Source organism: Trichechus manatus, unplaced genomic scaffold, assembly GCF_000243295.1.
Source record: "Trichechus manatus latirostris isolate Lorelei unplaced genomic scaffold, TriManLat1.0 scaffold00010, whole genome shotgun sequence".
Classification (NCBI taxonomy): Eukaryota; Metazoa; Chordata; class Mammalia; order Sirenia; family Trichechidae; genus Trichechus; species Trichechus manatus.
This window is the reverse complement of record NW_004443946.1, coordinates 29,769,823-29,775,822: the sequence shown is the minus strand read 5'-3', so window position 1 is coordinate 29,775,822 and position 6,000 is coordinate 29,769,823. Positions and strand designations below refer to the sequence as shown.

The 6,000-nt window shown below is 45.8% G+C and overlaps 1 protein-coding gene across 1 annotated transcript in view; it reads right to left on the bottom strand.

The window, feature by feature from the left end:
- Positions 1-6,000, bottom strand: part of LRRC74A (leucine rich repeat containing 74A) — a 127,122-nt gene that overhangs the window by 82,465 nt on the left and 38,657 nt on the right. The window lies entirely within an intron of this gene.

The following is a 6,000-nucleotide window of genomic DNA, read 5'->3' as shown; positions in this document are numbered from 1 at the left end:
ATTAACATAACTGCCTCTAATCCTGCCTCATTAACATCATAGAGGCAGGATTTACAACACATAGGAAAATCACATCAGATGACAAAATGGTGGACAATTACACAATAGTGGGAAACATGGCTTAGCCAAGTTGACACACATTTTGGGGGGACACAACTCAATCCATAATACCAGGCCTCAGGGTCAGTGTTTCCCACGCACAGTTTCATCCAATCCTGACAACAACCAGATGGAGGAAAGGGTACTAGTTCCATCCCCATTTACAAATAAGGAAACAAATTCAGAGAGGTTGAGTGACTTGCTCAAGGTCACTGAGCTGGTAATTGTGAAGGCAGAAAAATTGAAACCCAGGTCTGTCAAATGTCAGAATTCATAGGCTTAATTAACCACTTTCTAGTTCCTGGGTGGTGCAAATGGCTAACATGCTCGACTGCTAACCCAAAGACTAGAGGTTTGAGTCCACCCAGAGGCACCTTGGAAGAAAGGCCTGGTGATCTACTTCTGAAAATCAGCCATTGAAAACCCTCTGGAGCACAGTTCTACTCTGACACACATGCAGTCCCTGTGAGTCAGGTTGATGACAACTGGTTGGAACCACTTTCTGGTTCTGTCACACAAAGATATTCCACACTCCTTCTCTTCTATCTCCTTGGGGCAATTTCTGTGTAATGGTGCAGGGGGTGGGGTGAGGAGAGCACATCAACCTGACCTTGATAACTTGGCCACAAGAGAGTATCACCATCACTGCCTTTGCCTCCCTCCCATTGGCCAGTCGAGTCTGGCCTGGAGCCCATGCTTGCTTATCCATTTAGTATTCCTCACTTGGCTGCTGAAAGGTTGTAAACAAGGCAAATGCCTTTAAACTTCCCCCTGTTGGCACAAAGCTCATTGGAAGTCACAAAGGGGCAGGAAAGTATGGTGGTTAAGATCTTGGGGTGCCAGAGCCACACTGCCAGGGTCTGCATTACCATATTTCCACTTTCTAGTTGTGGGACCAAGGAGCCCTGGTGGCACAATAGTTAAGCACTTGGCTGCTAACTGAAAGGTTGGCGGTTCAGACCCACCCAGTGGCTCCATGGGAGATTCTGTAAAGATTACAGCCAAGAAAACCCTACTTGTTCTACTCTGTCACGTGCAGTCTCTATGAGTCGGAATCGACTGGATGACACCCAACAACAACAACGTCTGTGGGGCCTTGGGCAAGTTGTTTAACCTCACCATGATTCCACTGCCCCAGCTGTAAAATGTGGCTAACAGTCTTCACCACACACGATCACTGTGAGGAGGCTGAGTTAGCGCCTGAAGCCAAACTGAGTTGGGCAGAGAGGAGGGTTAAGGCCAGGGTACCATTTCCCAATTTCCCAGGCTGCAGCTTGACCCCTTGAGAGGCTGGGCTCGTGGCCTCTGGGTCATCTTTACCTTGACTGTCCCTCCTACTCCTTCAAGGTCCTTCTGCCTCCACTTTGGTCTGTGGAAGCACTGCAGCTCCTGCTGCTGTCCTCCTGCCTACGAGTCTCCTGACTTGTCAAATCAGTGAAGTGCAAGTTCACCCTAATGGAGCACGTCTCCTGTTCGTGGCCTTCTCTGGCTCCAGGGTGGGTTGATGGGGAAGAGGACTGAACATTTATGCAGCCCTTCCTGAGTGCCAGATACTTCTTCACAAAAGGGTGCAAGATAGCCACTAAATAAAAAACCAGTTGCCGTTGGGTCAACCTCAACTCATGGCGACCCCATGTGTGTCAGAGTAGAACTGTGCTCCATAGGGTTTTCAATGGCTGATTTTTTGGAAGTAGATCGCCAGGCCTTTCTTCCAGGTAGCCACTAGTAATCTGCATTCACAATGAGGATACTGAGCCTTGAAGAGGTCTACCCAGGTGCATGGCTACTGGACCCTGGATCCCAGGGCACTGCCTTTGGGGCTCAGATTTCATGCCAGGCTCCTTAGAGGGAGAAGGTTGAGAGGTCAGAGAAAGTGCCTGGCAAAGACTCCACAGCAGTCTAGGGAATGTCTCTAAGAGCTGGAAGCACAGCTCTCAGTAGGACTTTAGGAGCTGGCCTGACACCTAGCGGCCGCAGGTGGGAATTACTCAACCTCTATGAAGGGCTGTTGCAGCCAGTTTTGGGCTTGGAGGTTCCTTCGCTCACTGAGGGGTGGCAGTGTCAAGGGGTGGCCTGGAGGGTTGAGAGTTGGGGAGAGATTTTACCTTCTCCATAATTTCTATCATTGCCCCAAAGCCACCTAAACAAAAATAACATTTGATAAGAACAATTGATGCCTTTTTAATTTTATGCAAAAGATGAATAAAGGCATCTTGAGAAAACTTTGCTGTTTTTGTTGATACACAACCTACAGTCCATAACAATTTTTTATACTTCATGGCCTCTCCTTCCAGACCACACATAATCCTCATGGTTCCACTCAGACACCAACAATTATTTGATGCCCAGTTATGCTTGATGGAGAATTGCATGGATTGTGACAGACTTAAAAGACATGACCCCTGACGTCAAGGGGCTTCAATTTACTTGGGGGAGATAAAGCCAGGACATCTGCAGAGCCCCCTAATGTGCATGGCTGTGTGTGGGCTGTGAGTTTCAGCCCACAAACTCCTTATTGCATTTCTTTGTTTTCTTCTTCCTCAGCCTAATTTTGACTCTGAGCCACCATTGCACCCAGGTGATGGGACATTCAGCTTGAGGAACACGCCCAGGATTGTGCCAATGATTTGAGCCTTCTGCTGTGCTACAGTGTTGGGGAATCCCCTCTGGTCACTGATTATCTGTCCATGCTGATTACTGCTGTCTGACCTACAGGGTTTCATCAGGGCTGCTGATCTGCTGCATTCATGCCATGTTTGGGGTAAGAGAGTTGTGACGAGGCTGGGAGCCCAGGCCAAGAATTTAGTCCCCAGATTCAGTTGTTTGCTTGGAGGTCCTGTGGGAGAGCAGCCTGATACAGATGCCCTGCTTTCTGCAGGACCCAAAGCCTCCTTCTCCTCCCCGCAGCGTGGGGAGCGTCTCTCAGTGCCTTGTGACTTCTCCCTTTCTCTCCCCTCCACCAAGTTCTGTTCTCCCCAGTGAGCTTAAACCAGTTGCCATCGAGTTGATTATGACTCATGGCGACCCCATATGTATCAGAGTACAACTGTGCTCTGTAGGGTTTTCAATGGCTAACTTTTCAGAAGTAGATCACCAGGTTTTTCTTCCAAGGCACCTCTGGGTGGACTCAAAACTCCAGTCTTTCAGTTAGCAGCTGAGTGTGTCAACCATTTACTCCATGCTGGGACTCAACTCTTGTTGGAAACTTCTACCTTGACCCTAAACCCCACCGAGGCTAAGATCTTGAATAAGAAGAGATAGGGGAAAATATAGCAAGAGACATAAATTATTTCAAATAATTATTCTGTCACATGTGCAGAGAGGCCTCAGCGTTCACCTCCACCCTACCTTTGGTGAAGCAAAGTGAAACCCACAGGCTGGTGGTTTGAGCTTTAGATGCCTCCACTGTGATTCAGAGTTGGTCTTGGATACTGGCCTTCCCCTCTCCCCAAAACTTTCCCAGTTTTCCACCACTTGCCAAAACAAATGTGCCAGGTGAATGTATTCATTTATTCAACAAGTATTTCTTGTGCCAGGCACTGTGCTTGTGCTACCACGATGACAGCTGGCGATTTAATAAAAACGCAACCATGAGGTAACCTTTCTACCCACCCGATCTTAGCTATTTCTTTTCTACTTTTGCTAAGCTCTTTGTGCCTCCTCAGTTACCCATGGGATTTAAAAAAGAAATTCAGAATGACAGCCTCTTAGAATAGACTGGGAAATATCTATTTTAGCTTTTCCGGTTTTCAGGTGAAACCAGTGAGGTCCCAAGGGCACGTGGTCAGTTAGTGCCGGGGCCGGCTAGACACTTTCTCCCTGTGACCCTCGGCATTTGTCTATAAAATTTCCTGTCGTTGTTTCCACAGCATCCGCTCCCTCTGCTCTCTGCACCTCCGAAATCGCGCCCCTTGACCCAGTTTACAATCACTCTGGCAACTGCTGCTATGCGCTGACCTTCTCCCCTCCGCTTTTGCCCTGCCGCCTAGCAACCCCACTACATCTCCAATTTGTCCGTGAGGCCTCCGCAAGGCCGGGAGGGTGCGCCCCCTGGCGGTCACTAACATCCGAGTGCGCCCACCCGGCGAAGGGCACAGCAGCAGCGGCCCGGAGAGCCGAGAACCAAGCCACACTTTATTTGCTCGCTCACAGCCCTGGCCTTGGCATATGTTCACCGACGTTTCAGCCGTCTCTTGGCCTTTTCCTTGCTACCATCCAACTTGCCAGGACTTCTCTTGCGCTGGTACTTCTTTCCAGACCAGACCAGTTGCTATGGTGTTTTCAAGGAACTGTTTTGAAAGGTAAGAGAATAGCTATGAACACCAGTTCAGCCTCCAGATTGCTTGATAGAACGTTAAGGCAGGTTCAAGTTCAAAGGAGACCTTTTGTAAACCCATCTATCACCCTGGCAGCAAGTGGAACGTGGGGCAGGTTCAGTGTTGGTGTGGGGCTGGGGGAAAGCGCTGGTTTACATTGTTGGCAAGAGTGAAAGAAAACTGGTTGGCCTGTTTGCAGGGCAATTAAATTTTTTTTTCCTAGTAATTTTATAGTTTTATTATTTATATTTAAATCTTTTTTTTTGTGGTTGTTGTTGAGAATATACACAGTAAAACATACACCAGTTCAACTGTTTCTACATGTACAATTCAGTGACATTGATTACATTCTTTGAGTTGTGCAACCATTCTTTTCTGAGTTGTTCCTCCTCCATTAACATAAACTCACTGCCCCCTCAGGTTCTTATCTAATCTTTCAAGTTGCTGTTGTCACTCTGATCCCATATGGATACATGCAGTTCTTAAAAGAGCGCAATGCTCAAGGCAGACATTTTTTTCCTAGTTTAAACTACTGTTTGTTTTTTGTTTTTGTTTGTAAATATTTTATTGTGTTTTAGGTGAAAGTTTACACAGCAAATTAGTTTCCTATATTGTTTGGTTTTAAGAAGACTGCAGGGGATATTTTTGGCTTAAGTTTTAGAGATTATCTCAGGGCAATAGTTTCGGGGGTTCATCCAGCCCCCATGGCTCCAGAAAGTCTGGAGTCCATGAGAATTTGAAATTGTTCTGCATTTTTCCCCTTTTGATCAGGATTCTTCTCTAGAATCTTTGATCAAAATGTTCAGTAATGGTAGCCAGGCACTATCCAGTTCTTTTGGTTTCGTGGCAAAGGAGCTAGTTGTTCACTGAGACAATTTCAAAATTTTTGAAATTAAAAAATTTTAAAATTTAAAATTTAACTTTTAATTATAGAACGTAATTGCACTGGGTCTATTCCCCTGAGCCGATTTTAGAGAAACAGTCACATGTGTGCAAATGCTTATAGGATGTTTGCAATGGCATTATTTGTAGAAGCAAAAAAAAATAGAAGTAGCGTAAATGTCCATAACATGAGATTAAAGTACGAGGCTGCTGTACTACGGAATGCTACGCAGTAGTTTAAAATACTGAGATGGGTCTGAGTGTTCCAGCGTGGAAAGATCATCAAGACATATTGTTAAAGGACAGCAAATTACAGAGGAGCATGGTATTATGATTTCACTTCTGGTAAAGAAAAAACTACCTGTGTGTGTTTGTGTGTGTATAATCATACATAATAAAAACACGTGTGTTGTGAGCCTACCACATGCTTTATAGGCATTAACTCATTTAATCCTCAAAAAAAAAAAAATCCTATGACATGGATGCTGTTATTAGCCCCATAATACAGATGAGGAAACTGAGGCACTGAAAGATTGGGTAACTTGCCCAAGGTTCTACAGTAGTGGAGCCTGGATTGAAATTTAGATGGCCTGCCCGAGACCTCCTGTTTTTAATCATTTTTTCTCTCTCTCTCCTTCACCAGCACACACATACACAGACACACATTTGATTGCAAGTACATGGGAAAAAGTATGGAAATGTA